Source organism: Urocampus carinirostris, chromosome 7 (assembly GCF_059441175.1).
Source record: "Urocampus carinirostris isolate Australia breed hairy pipefish chromosome 7, RoL_Ucar_1.0, whole genome shotgun sequence".
Lineage (NCBI taxonomy): Eukaryota > Metazoa > Chordata > Actinopteri > Syngnathiformes > Syngnathidae > Urocampus > Urocampus carinirostris.
The window spans coordinates 40216861-40229848 of NC_142355.1; the positions used below are offsets into that span (position 1 = coordinate 40216861).

The 12988-nt window shown below is 40.0% G+C and overlaps 1 pseudogene; it reads left to right on the forward strand.

The window, feature by feature from the left end:
• The first annotated feature begins 6715 nt into the window (after positions 1-6715).
• LOC148363318 (U2 spliceosomal RNA) lies at positions 6716-6805 on the forward strand (annotated as a pseudogene).
• Positions 6806-12988: the final 6183 nt, after the last annotated feature.

Below are 12988 nucleotides of genomic sequence, written 5' to 3' on the forward strand. Positions count from 1 at the left end.
AGAGGACTTTGGACCACTCTGCAACTGTCCAGTGCTTCTTCTCCATAGCCCAAGTCAGACGCTTCTTCCGTTGTCTTGAGTTCAGAAGTGGCTTGACCATGGGAATACGGCTATTGTAGCCCATTTCCCGGACACGTCTGTGAACTGTGGCTTTTGATACCTGGACTCCAGCTTCAGCCCACTGTCTTTGAAGCTCCCCCAAATTCTGGAAGTGGCTCTTTTTCACAATTTTGTTAAGGCTGCGGTCATCTCTCTTGGTTGTGCAGCGTTTCCGGCCACATTTTTCCCTTCCAACAGACTTTTTGTGGATATGCTTTGAAACTGCACTCTGTGAACAGCCTGCTCTTTGAGAAATTTATTTTTGTGTCGTACCCTCCTGATGGAGGGTATCAATGATGGTCCTCTGGACAGCAGACAGATCAGCAGTCTTCCCCATACTTGTGATTTAGTTTACTGAACCAAGCTGAGTGTTTTTAAGGCTCAGGAAACCCTCGCAAGGTGTTTCGAGTTAATTAGATGATTCAGGTGATTAGTTGAATAGCCTACTTGTATACTTTTTCATGATATTCTAATATTTTGAGATAGGATTTTTGAGTTTTCTTAAGCTGTAAGCCAAATTCAGCAATATTCAAATAATAAAAGGCTTGAAATAGTTCAGTTGATGTGTAATGAATCCGGAATGTATGACATTTTTGTTTTTTTAATTGCATTACAGAAAATAAAGAACTTTATCACAATATTCTAATTTTCTGAGACAGTCCAGTATATTGGCCCGCTGAGCTCAGCCAACTAACTCCATAAGTTCCCTGATGACTTCTGAATAATCCATTGTCGACCTTAATGACTAACAAACGTCTGCTGTTTTCACAACAACTTTTATATGGGATTTTCCTTTTTTCAAAAAGTATCCTTTGTTCCACAATTCTAACAATTCATGGGATTGATTTATTTAGTTGCACAATACATACATGCATTCAATGGAACTTTTTGGGTGGATGTACAATGTTGGCAACAAGATTTTTATATCTGGAAATTATTTGAATGCAACACAATATCTGAATTTTTTCTGACTTTTTATGATTTTTTCCCTTGCTTTTTTCTACCCCCCTTTTCTCTGATATTTATTTCCTCTTATTTGATTTTTCATAGCCCTTACTTGTTTTTTTGCTTTTTCATCTACTGTTCTCTATTTTCCTTTTTTATCAATTCCTTCAGTAAGTACCCTTATAAAAAGTAATCTCGGTGAATCATACATTTTGCAGATCCATTAATACACCTGCAATTTTCAAATGCAATTGTTGATCTATTTTTCTCTATTTTCCTTTTTTGGTTTTTATTTGTTTCGTCTTTTTTCTCTAGTTTGTTTACCTCTATTTCTTGCTATCTTTTCTGCTTTTCTATTTCCTTTTATCTTCTCCTTTTGTTTCTTTTCTCTTGGCTTCTTACTTTATATTCATTTCTTTTTTTTCTTTTTTTTGTACAATTTTGTATAATACCAACAGAACCTTAAAATTACTTCTTTAAGTGACAAGGAGCCAGTGCAGGTCAGCCAAAATTGGGTAATGTGATCAGACTTGTTTAAGTTAGAAGTTTCACGGAATAGAAAACTTAAAAGTCTCTATAATAGATTTTTTACCCTGGAGTGCCATGTCTAAACTCGTTGCAAACAATGTTTCACAACGTTGATATCAATACCAATAAAGACAATTCTAATTCTTGTTGTGTGACTATGTTATTTGATATAGCTAACCACCAATATGTTTTTCTGCCTCATTTTTAGACCAGATTATGACCTTTAATATCAAACCTTGTAATATGTTTGCAGTAGTTTTTAAAATCACTTTTAAATGCTTTCAAATCAAGGTCCAAAAAACACACACAGACAAATGGAATTTTGAATAGACAAAGTACATTTCTCATACAATGCTGCTCCAAGCTATTTCAGCAAAAGTTTATTGCAAGCACACTCAAGGGACAAAGCGAGAAGACGTAGCAAGTGATATGAGAATCTGTGCCGAGTCCTTGCTTTGCCAGCTTCGAATCCCCTCTTCTGAGGAGCTCAACGCCCCCTCACCCCCTGCTGAGATTTGTATTGGAGAAAGTATTCGCATTTTCTATTTCATTGTCATCATTTTCCGCATGCCATATGAGTGTGATAGATGCTTTTGATAAGCATTTGGATGTCTATATGTGTCTTTTATTTACACTTTATGTGGTCACAAGGTTGCCATTTATTTCAGGCACATCATTTGCAAACATTCCCTCTAAAAGTTGATGAAAAAAATCCATTCTTGGCAAGGTAAGGGCCCGGTCTGTATCGCGGGTAAAATTTTGCGTTTTTTTTTTTGCCCGTGGTTGCCCGCGATGGAAAATGCGCAAAATTGGCCAACCCGCTGTTCATCGGTGGTATGCCCGCAAAACAGACGCCAGCGACTGTTCCGCTTCCTCATCGCGCCATTTCCGCGTCATTTTCTCGTGTGGACCACGGATATAAAAGCTGCCGAGCCGGCGTTATGCCGAGAAACCTCTTGATTTGAAAGAAACCTCTTGATTTGTGAGATCTTGTTCTGTTAAACATGATATGTATAGTTTGGGTAAATTAAGGAAACGATTTGTCAATGGAGAGCATTTTCAAAGGACAATGAGGAGCAGATTAATCGATTTTGAGGAAGACCATGGAAAATTTAAGAATATAATGGCTAAGATAATGTCTGCATGGTCATTTAACCTAGAGTAAACATCCAAGTTTGTAAACATGACCGATTTAACAGGATTCTGAAGTCAAACGGACTGTTGAAAAGGACTGAAGATGGCTGTGAGGAGATTACAGCAGGAAAAAGAAAAACAAACAAACAAGGACGTTCACTCATCCATTGTCTGCGCCGCTTGTCAACAGGCAGGGTTGTGGGGACACTGGAGCACATCCAGGCCTCGAACAGTGTCCTCGAACAGTGAGCAGGGGGCAATCTGAACTGATTGCAGCCGGTTTCGAGAAGAAAGAGAAAGAAAACCGACGACGACCAAGGTCAGTGTTGCACTGATAAGGCTCATGGACACATTCCAGCAGCGGATTGAACGTCACAATGGACTAAGCCAGACGTCCAAGGCCGTCAACGAGGCGGTGACAACAGACAACACGAGTCTGCATTAAGTCACGTTAGGATCTTGTTGATTGACGTAGTGTTTACAAATCTGAGGAATATTGATACATTTGGATTGTAAATTATTTTATTTTTAACACAGGAATACTGCTAAAATTGTATTTTGAATCTGCTTTCCAGGACAACGGGGATGTGTCTCTCCAGATGCAGGAGCATCAGGAGGATTTTTAAGGAGAATAGGTAACGGGGAAATACCTTTGATTTTATATCAGTTGACAATAGCACAATTTAGATCATTGTGCAAGGGGGGAGGTTGTAAAATAGCTGAAGAAAAAGGTTACAGGTCTCCATATTTACAGGCCACGGTAGACGAAGTGCTCAACCAGTGTGTAATCTGTGCAGAGAATAATATCAGGAGCAGTTCCATCAAAAGATCTAGGTGCGGAAACAGTAATTAAGTTTTTGATCAGAGAAGTTATTCCGCGATTTGGTATACCGTCAGAAATAAGCTCAGATAATCAAAATAAGCATTTGTTCAAAAGGTCGTGAAGGGCATCCTACAAGAATTACACATTAAACAACGGTTTGGTGCAGTGTATCATCCACAAAGTCAGGGGACGTGGAAAGAGTAAATGGAACATTAAAATCAAAGATAAACAAGATCTGTGCGAGTACTAGGCTCAACTGAGGGGATGCACTACCGTTAGCACTGATGAGTTATCGCATGCAAACTCATCGGATCACACATTTAACACGGCATGAAATGCTAACAGGCAGACCAGACCAGAGCCGCATCTGGGAGGTCCCTATAAGGGGCCGCCACTTGAGCAACTACAAACTGAACTGAGAGACTGTATGAGACAATTGACGGCTGTCCAGAAGGCCATCTACCGGCTGGTGAAGAGACAAGAGTCCAAGGTCGATCAACCATTCGAGAAGACGGTGGTCCCAGGGGATCTTGTGGACATCAATGTGTTTCGACGAAAGTGGAACCAACCGAGGCGTGAGGGACCCTACACCGTCGTGAGGGCAACGCCGACCGCAGTCCAGGTCGAGGGCAGCTCAACCTGGTACCATCTGAACCACTGTACCAAGGCTCACGCTGCCACCGTCAATGGGACCAACCAGGATCAACAGGGCAGTAACGTTAAATTAGGAAAACAAGATGTGTATGATAAAGTTGTGTGTGGTAATAAGTTGTTTGATATGGTTGTTACTAGGAGCAGAGCTCAAGAAATTGCAACGGCGGATGGAAATCGCGGGTCCGGAAGTGCAGCCGGAGATCCGAACAGCGGCGCTGCAGTTGCAGACCTTGACGCATCAAAAAGACAGCAGCCCGGTTAAGTGTGACACTACTGTACAGCATGCCAAAACGGTTGAGAATTTGGAAAGTACAAGTACATTTTACCTTATGAAAGGCTCACTGGCCTTAGGGTATGGAAGCTCAAAAGTACCAAAATTAAATTATTACGGAAAAAAAAAAAATGTAAGATAAGACGAAAACGTGCAAAATGTAATTTGTAAAATATGGTGTCATGAGAAACATGCACTCAAAATCTTTTAAAGGGACAGTGTGTATAATTTGACCCCAAGATGTCTCTGCATTGTGTAGTGCAACCGAAATAAGAGTGCTTAACAGGACAAAATACGATGAAAAAAATAAGAATAATAAATAAAGAGAGTCGAATTCTAATTATTGTGTCATATCCACTGCCTCTAGGTGATGCTCATGTTATGGAAAACTCCAGTAACTCCAGTTTACAGTCACGCTGTCACACCAGCAGTCCCCGTTTTGGATGTAAATTGCTAAATATACTTTATAAGGAAGCTGATTAAACAATTTAGGTTCACTATCGAGACATTTTTTAATAGAAACTCACAGGAAAAAAAACATGGATGTTTGCTCTCCATTGCTTAACGGTGGATGCAACAGGAATTGAACTTGCATAGCGGCACATAGAAATGCCACATCCTATCCACCAGCTACTAGGGACGCAAACGACAAATGAGACGGCATCAGGACTTATTTATATATTTCAGGATGATAGAAATACTTCCCACAATGCCGTTCTCTTTATTCAGTGAAGATTGACTTTGGAGGTGGTCTCGCCCAGGGAGTAATTTAGTGTAGAACCACCACTGTCTGTCCGGTGGATAAGATCCCGCACTGTCCACATTGTGATCTAGGTTTGAGTCCTGTTGCATCCAATGTTATGCAAGTGTGATCAGTGATATTTTACAACCGATCAATGCACAAATACAGCACTTTTGTATTTAGTGTGTAACCCTAGCCTTTACTGTAATTTTAGTTCCTTGCATCTTATAGTGCGGTGCACTTTGTATATAAATGAAATCACAAAAGACTCATTTTTGAGGGTAAGCCTGATGATCTGGTGCTCCTAATAGTGGTAAAATACATTACTTGTGTAACTATAACTATTTATCCTCATTAAGCGTACAATGATGTCCAATTGTTTTGACAAATAATGTCAGACAGAATCAGGTATAGCTTCCTTTTGGCCACAACAGGCTAGGGGGATCCAAGAGGGCTGACATATTTTACACCAGAGGTCTCTTATGTGGTGTTGTGGGCACCAGGTAGCCCCCTCAGACACCCAGAGTAGCTCGCAGACTGCTTCTGAAGATGTGCCATTGGTTGTTGTGATTTTTTTTAGGACAATGTTTAACTGTCGTAATTTTAACCTCTGATAATTACAACCTGGTGATAACATAGTAAAAATATAGTAATGACCTGTTACTTTAGAAATGCATATCAAACTGGTACCCATTCGCACTAATCAGTAACAAAAAAAGTAGCTTTTAGCGTAAAAAAATGACACCTGTACCAAACAATGTGCATGTCCTGGAGAATAAAAGGTAAGATTAAGACCAGCAGGATATGTGCGCCAAGAAAGACTGCAACTTCTAAGTATAAGCATACATTGTCTGTAAAGTTAAGGTACTTTCCGATAATGAGGAATACGCCCTTGATGGCTATAGTTGTGAGGAGAAAGTTGAGGACGATCTTCCGTGAAATTTCACAATTACGGGATGCTTTTTTTTAATAGGCACGTTTAATTCATTGCAAGCGTGATCCTACTAGCGTGTTGGTACATTTCAAAGGCACGGTTTGGGATGAAAGTTATATTATTATTATTAAAGCTTTGAAAACTCTCTCGGTGTACCGTCTTTCTTTGTAAATATGCGTAACCATGTATAATATGTATTTGCAACTGTATATTTTTGTAATGTATTTATTTTAGAGATTTATTCTGTTATGTGTTCTACGGACGAATCAAAAAGAAGGGGCGGAGCAAACGCAGGCTGATGGGAATTGGGGTAAAGCTGAGTTACCGGTAGATCTGTCTGTTGTCGCAGCGGACAATTGTGGATATATATTTTTCCCACCCTTAACTTTGGAAATATACATTTTGTTTCCTTGGATTACTTTCAACGGGACCTGGACTTTACAAGTCTGCATCATACGTTAATTAGGGTATCAATTTCCATTTTTGATGCCAACTGTGGTTCTAGAATTGTGTTCCATCTATAAAGTTTAAAGAGATAAAAGCCCTAATTGAAAGGATCTGTGGTTGCCCATAATGCAGCAAAGCATTGATTTTTGCAATTGGGAGATGGAATAAGAGCTTGCTCTGTCCACTCCTTGCATCGGCCTGGTATTGCAGTACCTCCGGGAATGGTGCATTTGCACTGATCGCTACCCGGCCCTGTGGCTAGGACCTTGACTCAGCCTTTTGGCTGGGAGCAAGTGTCTCGGCCTCTTGGCTTTGTAGTGTATCATGATTTGACCGATAACGGATAATAGATAATTGATAAAGAATATAGAACAATAAACCTCTACAAAATCCCTGTAATTGTGGAATTTACAGCCTGGTCTGGGATAAACTTGTGATTGTGACACAAGTATTAATGCGGGTGCTCGCGACCTATACATGGGTGCGGCTTGTGTGAGTGCAAAAGTGGCAAATCACTTAAAATGTGGTGGGTGCGGCTTATAATCAGGTGCGCTCTATAGTCCGGAATTTACAGTAACTGTCGGAAACCCCCTTATGTTGCAACCTTGAGCCAAAATGTCCCTCCACCACGCGTTGCTCTTGTGAAATGATTCCAATAACGATAATAGTCATTTTAAGAAGTAAAAGTTTCTGACTATGTTTTTGGGTAGTCATGTTTGTAATTTGTAATTATGTCTAAGTGATTTTGGTCTCCTGCATTTATTACTTTAACTACAACAAGGCACAGGTACATATAAAAATGAACCTGTGACACATATTTATCAATGTGTCCCTGTATTGTTTATATTTGCATTTTGGTGTCACGGTTGCCATGGCGCCCAAATGGCCCCACCCTTGTGGCACCAGCAGCGGCTCATTGACGGATTGGCTTTCCGTCTATTTAAGCTCAGTGCTCTCACTCTTCCTTTGTCAGTCTGTCAACGAACTTCTACCCCGCTAGATGTGGGTTTTGTCTCGGTCCTGTTTCCTGTTGGTATTTCCTGTCCGGTATTGTTCCCGTTTATTTAGTCCTGTTTGATATCGGTTTTCAGTTTCGTTCCAGTCTAATTTTGTCCCGTTTCATTTCGAGATGTTGTTTCAATATTAATCCTGTCTGTCCCGCCCTGTCCGGTATCAATCCCATCTGTCCGATATCTGCTCGGGCAATTTGGTATCGATCTTCTCGGTCTTTGGCTCCCTGTGTTTCCATGCCAGACCGCTGCCTAAGATGCATGACTCCCCATTTCCCATAAAATAAAAGCTTGTGTGAGAAACGTCACGCATCTGGGTCCTTATCCTGTTCCGGTTCATGACATTTGGAAGTATTTTGGCATTTTTCATGCATTCTTTTCAGTTAAAAACAGATTTTTTTTTCTTTAGCAAAATTTTGGTCCCATTTTGTGCACTCCATTGCTTGAGAAATTTTGCCTCAGTTACGTTTAACCAGGGTAGGGGTAAGTCGGCCGTCAGTTTGAGTCTCGGCCGCATTATATCTAAGACTTACATCATTGGTACCTGGTGTTTTTCTGCCTGGCGCTAGGCATGAGATGTTGGAATTAGGGGGTTCTGTCACCTAATGATTCTCAACGACGGGTGTTGCGACACATCGGTTGGGTTGAGCGAAGGGGGCTGGGAATTCCCTTTTCTGTATCAATCGCCCAGGAAGAGTCAAGAATGTGAACGTGTACTTCTCACTAGGATGATATGGCCCTGGGACATACATACATACATACATACAAACATACATACATACATACATATATACATACATACATACATACATACATACATACATACATACATACATACATACATACATACATACATACATACATACAGTGCGTGCATGCATACATACAGTGCGTGCATGCATACATACAGTCCATGCATGCATGCATGCATACATACAGTGCATGCATGCATACATACAGTGCATGCATGCATGCATACATACAGTGCATGCATGCATGCATACATACAGTGCATGCATGCATGCATACGTACAGTGCATACATGTTTATAAAAGATCACAAAAAAATCATTATGTGATAGTCTGTTGTGTACTGGTTCAAACTCAAACTAACCAGTCCAAATACCAACATTTTGGTCTTTTGATAGTATTGCAGTGATTACAAATTATTGTTTTTGTTTTATAAGTAATTAGAAGCACAATTAATATAAGGAGTCACTTGAGGAATAGCTTTACAAAAAAAAACAATAACATCCTGATTTTCCAAGCCTCTTTTAATGTGGGCAGGACTAAGGAATGGGCTCCATCACACCTTGATGATTGAATTTCACAGCAGAATTTCACTCTTGGATACGTTTTGAGCAATACCACCGCTAAATGGATGAGCCTGCAGGAAGTTTACACAAACAATGTGTGAAACGCAGGTTTGAACAGGAATGATTGGAACATTCTCTCAAGATGAAATGCATTGAGAAGATGTAACTCAGTTGAACTTTTATTCGGATTAAAAAAATGTCTCAATATTTTATTGAAGTTACATTGTGACAGTAAGCCATGTATGGTATATTGTGCTGAGTGTCGTTTGCTCTTTACATTTATATTTGTAAAACGTTTGGTCTCAGAGCAATTACATTGGAATGGCAAAAAAATACTTGAAGACATATGCCAATAATTAAGTATTATCATCTGCTGCATTCATGCAGAGCAGGTAACTCAATGCAGTTTCAAAGTACCTCACCGCCAAATAATCTTTCTTCATTTTTGTGGTACAAACAGTGCCTGGAAGAGACAGTCAGGTAACTTTCTTACCTAACCAACTGAAAGCTCAATTTGCTCTCTCCTGTAATCAGTGTGTTCCAAAAGTCTTGGGAACATTTGAAGTCTCCATAGCACCTTAACTATGAATAGTAGTAAGATAAAAGTCTTGCAATTTTAAAGCCAATTACCTTAAGTTGTTCTGTATGGCTATTGATTTTTTAATTATTTTTCAAACCCAATACCGGTATTCACTCAAGCAGAAAAGACGTTTTGTGTGCTTGAATTAGCAAAAACTAAATCATGGACTGTTGTTCAACATGCATTTTGCAGAAAATTCAAAAACAAGCCACCAGATACGAAGTCCACAGTAAGATGGCATGATAAATTCATAACGGATGGGTGCTTCTGCCCACCTAATATATTCAGAAGATGTGATTATAAATAGATCGATCAAAAGAGCCAGTAGGGAACTTTAGTATCCTACAACAACTGTTTGGCGTGTCTTAAGATGACAACTGCACATGATGCCTTACAGCTAGTCCTACAGTTGAAGGACAATGGCAAGCCAGCTCGTTGTGACCTTTGCATTGCAACGTGATTTATGTCTATATAGTGTTAGCTTGGATGCTTTTGGGAGGCTGGAATTGATTAGTTTTTTTTCATTTATTTCGTATCAGGTAAATTTGCCCGTTAGACGAGCAATTCCAAATACACGCACGATCCTGGAACAAATTTAGCTCATATGTAAAGACACCACTGTAGAGTTTTTTTTCCTTTCCCACTAGTTGGTGCTAAAAATCACAGACTGTCGTTTTTCTTCATGACATCACATGCAAGATAACATGCCAAAGGTTTTCAGCAAATTGTGATAATCGCACAGAGGAGCAGGAGTTATCCAATTTGAAATCAAAACATTCCAGCCTCCTCCTTGCTAACGTCTGGCCTCCAGACTCAAAATCAAATCTCTGTAAAGCCTTTCAGACCTCAGGGGAAGTCACTTTTATTGAGAGCGTTTGGTTGGTCCTGGTCTCCCTGGATTCGCTTCTTTGAAAATCCCAGCCATAAAGGAATTTCGAGCTACAATCTCCGCAAACACATCCCATTGAGCGTAGCATTATGCAAGAAGACAAGTATTGAGCGGCTCATTTCCCGCACATCCTTTGGCATTTTGGAGATGTATTTTTGTCTGTTGTTGTTCCATGGCTCCTTCCTTTGCAAGACATTACTCCTGTACTTTCTGGCTTTTTTACTGGTGGTGAAATGAGGGAGAAGTTCGAAACGGGAGAAGTCAGCGGACCAGCACCTATACCTGAAGCATGTCATCATCTGCATCGACCAGACGGCTGAGATGGGAATGTTTTGGACTTCTTGACCAATTCTAAACATTACCCATGTTTAATTTATTGTTTATTTATGTTGACTACATGTTGTGTATTGTTACCCAATGCAACATCTAGGATAGCCTGTTCATCCTTGAAGGGGGATTACATTTTGTGTGGCCCCTTAACGTTTCTTATTCTTATCATGCTGAGGTTTTCCTATCCGACATGGCGGTTTCGGATCAGGGGATGGTGTAATTATGGCCTGTACAGTCCTTTGATACATTTTATAATTAAATGCGATACAAATAAATGTGACTTGACTTCATCAGTAGTGGTATTAGTGATGGTTAAACAATAGCATGCATGCATGGTAATGATCTAGACAAAATGTCTTTAAGAAATCCAAATAAATGGTGAATAAATGAATATGTAAAATCCCTAATTTAATCTAAAATGTAGTTATTGTTAGAGTCAAGTACGCCACCTTCCATCAGAGGGCGCAAACCAGGTTTGGATCAGGACACAGGTGTGTCCAATCACCACAAACATGTCCTCAATTATCCTGATATTTTTAAAGACATTTTTCTCAGCTCATCACGTCATCGGGTCATTTCATTTCCATTGGCATTTCTAAATCTGCCATGATTGCCCATTGCCCTCACCTGTGCCAGCTCGTTAGGCTCCAGCTGCTTCTCGTTTCCTGAATGGTTCCCCTCAACGCTTCCAGTCACTTCTTGTCAGTCCATCAACTAACCTCCGCACTTGAAAGGAAAGCATTTCGACTATGGCTCCCGTTCTGTTCCCAACCTGTATCCTGTATCCTGTATCCTGTATCCTGTATCCTGTATCCTGTATCCTGTATCCTGTATCCTGTATCCGGTATCGATCCCGTCTCTCCCGTATACTGTAACGATTCCTGATCCAAGCCTCCTTATCCTGTATCCCGTATCGATCCCGTCTGTCATGTACGGTCCTGTCCGGTCCTGTCCGGTATCCTGCTCGTCTGCCCCAGGCTTCCTGTTTTCCCTACCCCGCTTCTTCTGCCCAGCGATCGCGGAATCACTGGAGTTCGTGTTCCTGCGCATGACTGCTCCGCTTCCATAAATAAAGCTTGGTGTGAAAACGTTACGCGTTTGGGTCTAGCGCCTGTTCGGGTACTGACAAAATCAGATTTGTTTTTTGTTTCCTGTTTCTGGTTTGGTTCCATTCTAGGGTTCAGTTTTTGTTTCTAGTTTCGACTCTGTTGGATCTTTTGCTTGGACATGTCATTTGTTTTGTGCCCCCTTGTTTGTTTGTGACCTTGTTCCTGGTTTTGTTATTAAATACCACCCTTTCCTCAGTTCCTGCTTCCCCTTCACTGAAGTCCACCCACAAAAACCATAACAAACTTTTATGGTTTAATTTGTACATAAAAGTTGTGTAGTCACCCTTGCTGTCTAATTACAAGTATTAACACGTCTGGTACTTTTCGACATATCCAATGTTTAAAAGGAATAACAGATCATTTAAAAATGAACCCCTGTACAGTCCTAATTAGCATTTAAAGTCGGTGCGTTATTTTGTATTCGCCCTATGTCAGATTTCTGGTTCCTGATCATAAAACTGCCACAAAGCTACTAATACTGGTTATCCGACAATGTTGTTGCGTGTAATAATGGCTTAGAAGAGGAGTGTCAAACTAATTTTAGCTCGAGGTCTATATGGTGGAAAAAACATTCCCATGGGGGGGCAGAGTAAATTAATGGGATAAAAAGTGTGTCTTAGCTGGAAGGGTGAGGGACTTTTCTGAGGCTCACAAATAAATTATGATTCAGGTATGTAAGATTTTGTTATAAAACAATTATTACTTTTTTTCACCTAAACATTTGAATAAATCCCATCCCAGTTTATTTACCTCAGGGAAACTCATGCAGACAAAGGCGTGATAAAAATAGCATAGAAACACAAGTTTAAATGATTGATTTAATGATTTAAAAGTCTTTTTGTTTTTTTATTTTTCTGAAAATGTTTACCTGAATATGAAAAGTTTGCTGTTAGATTTCATATCTACTGCAGAGAGAAGGTAAAGCTTCTGCAAAGACGCCGTTTAGCCTTACACAGCGTTACCATTTTTTAAATTTTATGTAAAATAGCATTGAGACGGGTTTCCTTAGTGTTCTCTGGTTTATTAATGGTAGTCAACAAATACAACTGCCATTTTATGCGAACTCGCACTCTTTTTTCTTGCGTTAAACACACCAAACAATATTCCTTAATAAATACATTATATAGACTCCGATCGTGACACTAGTTCTTTTGGAAACACAGCGCAGAGAAGCATAG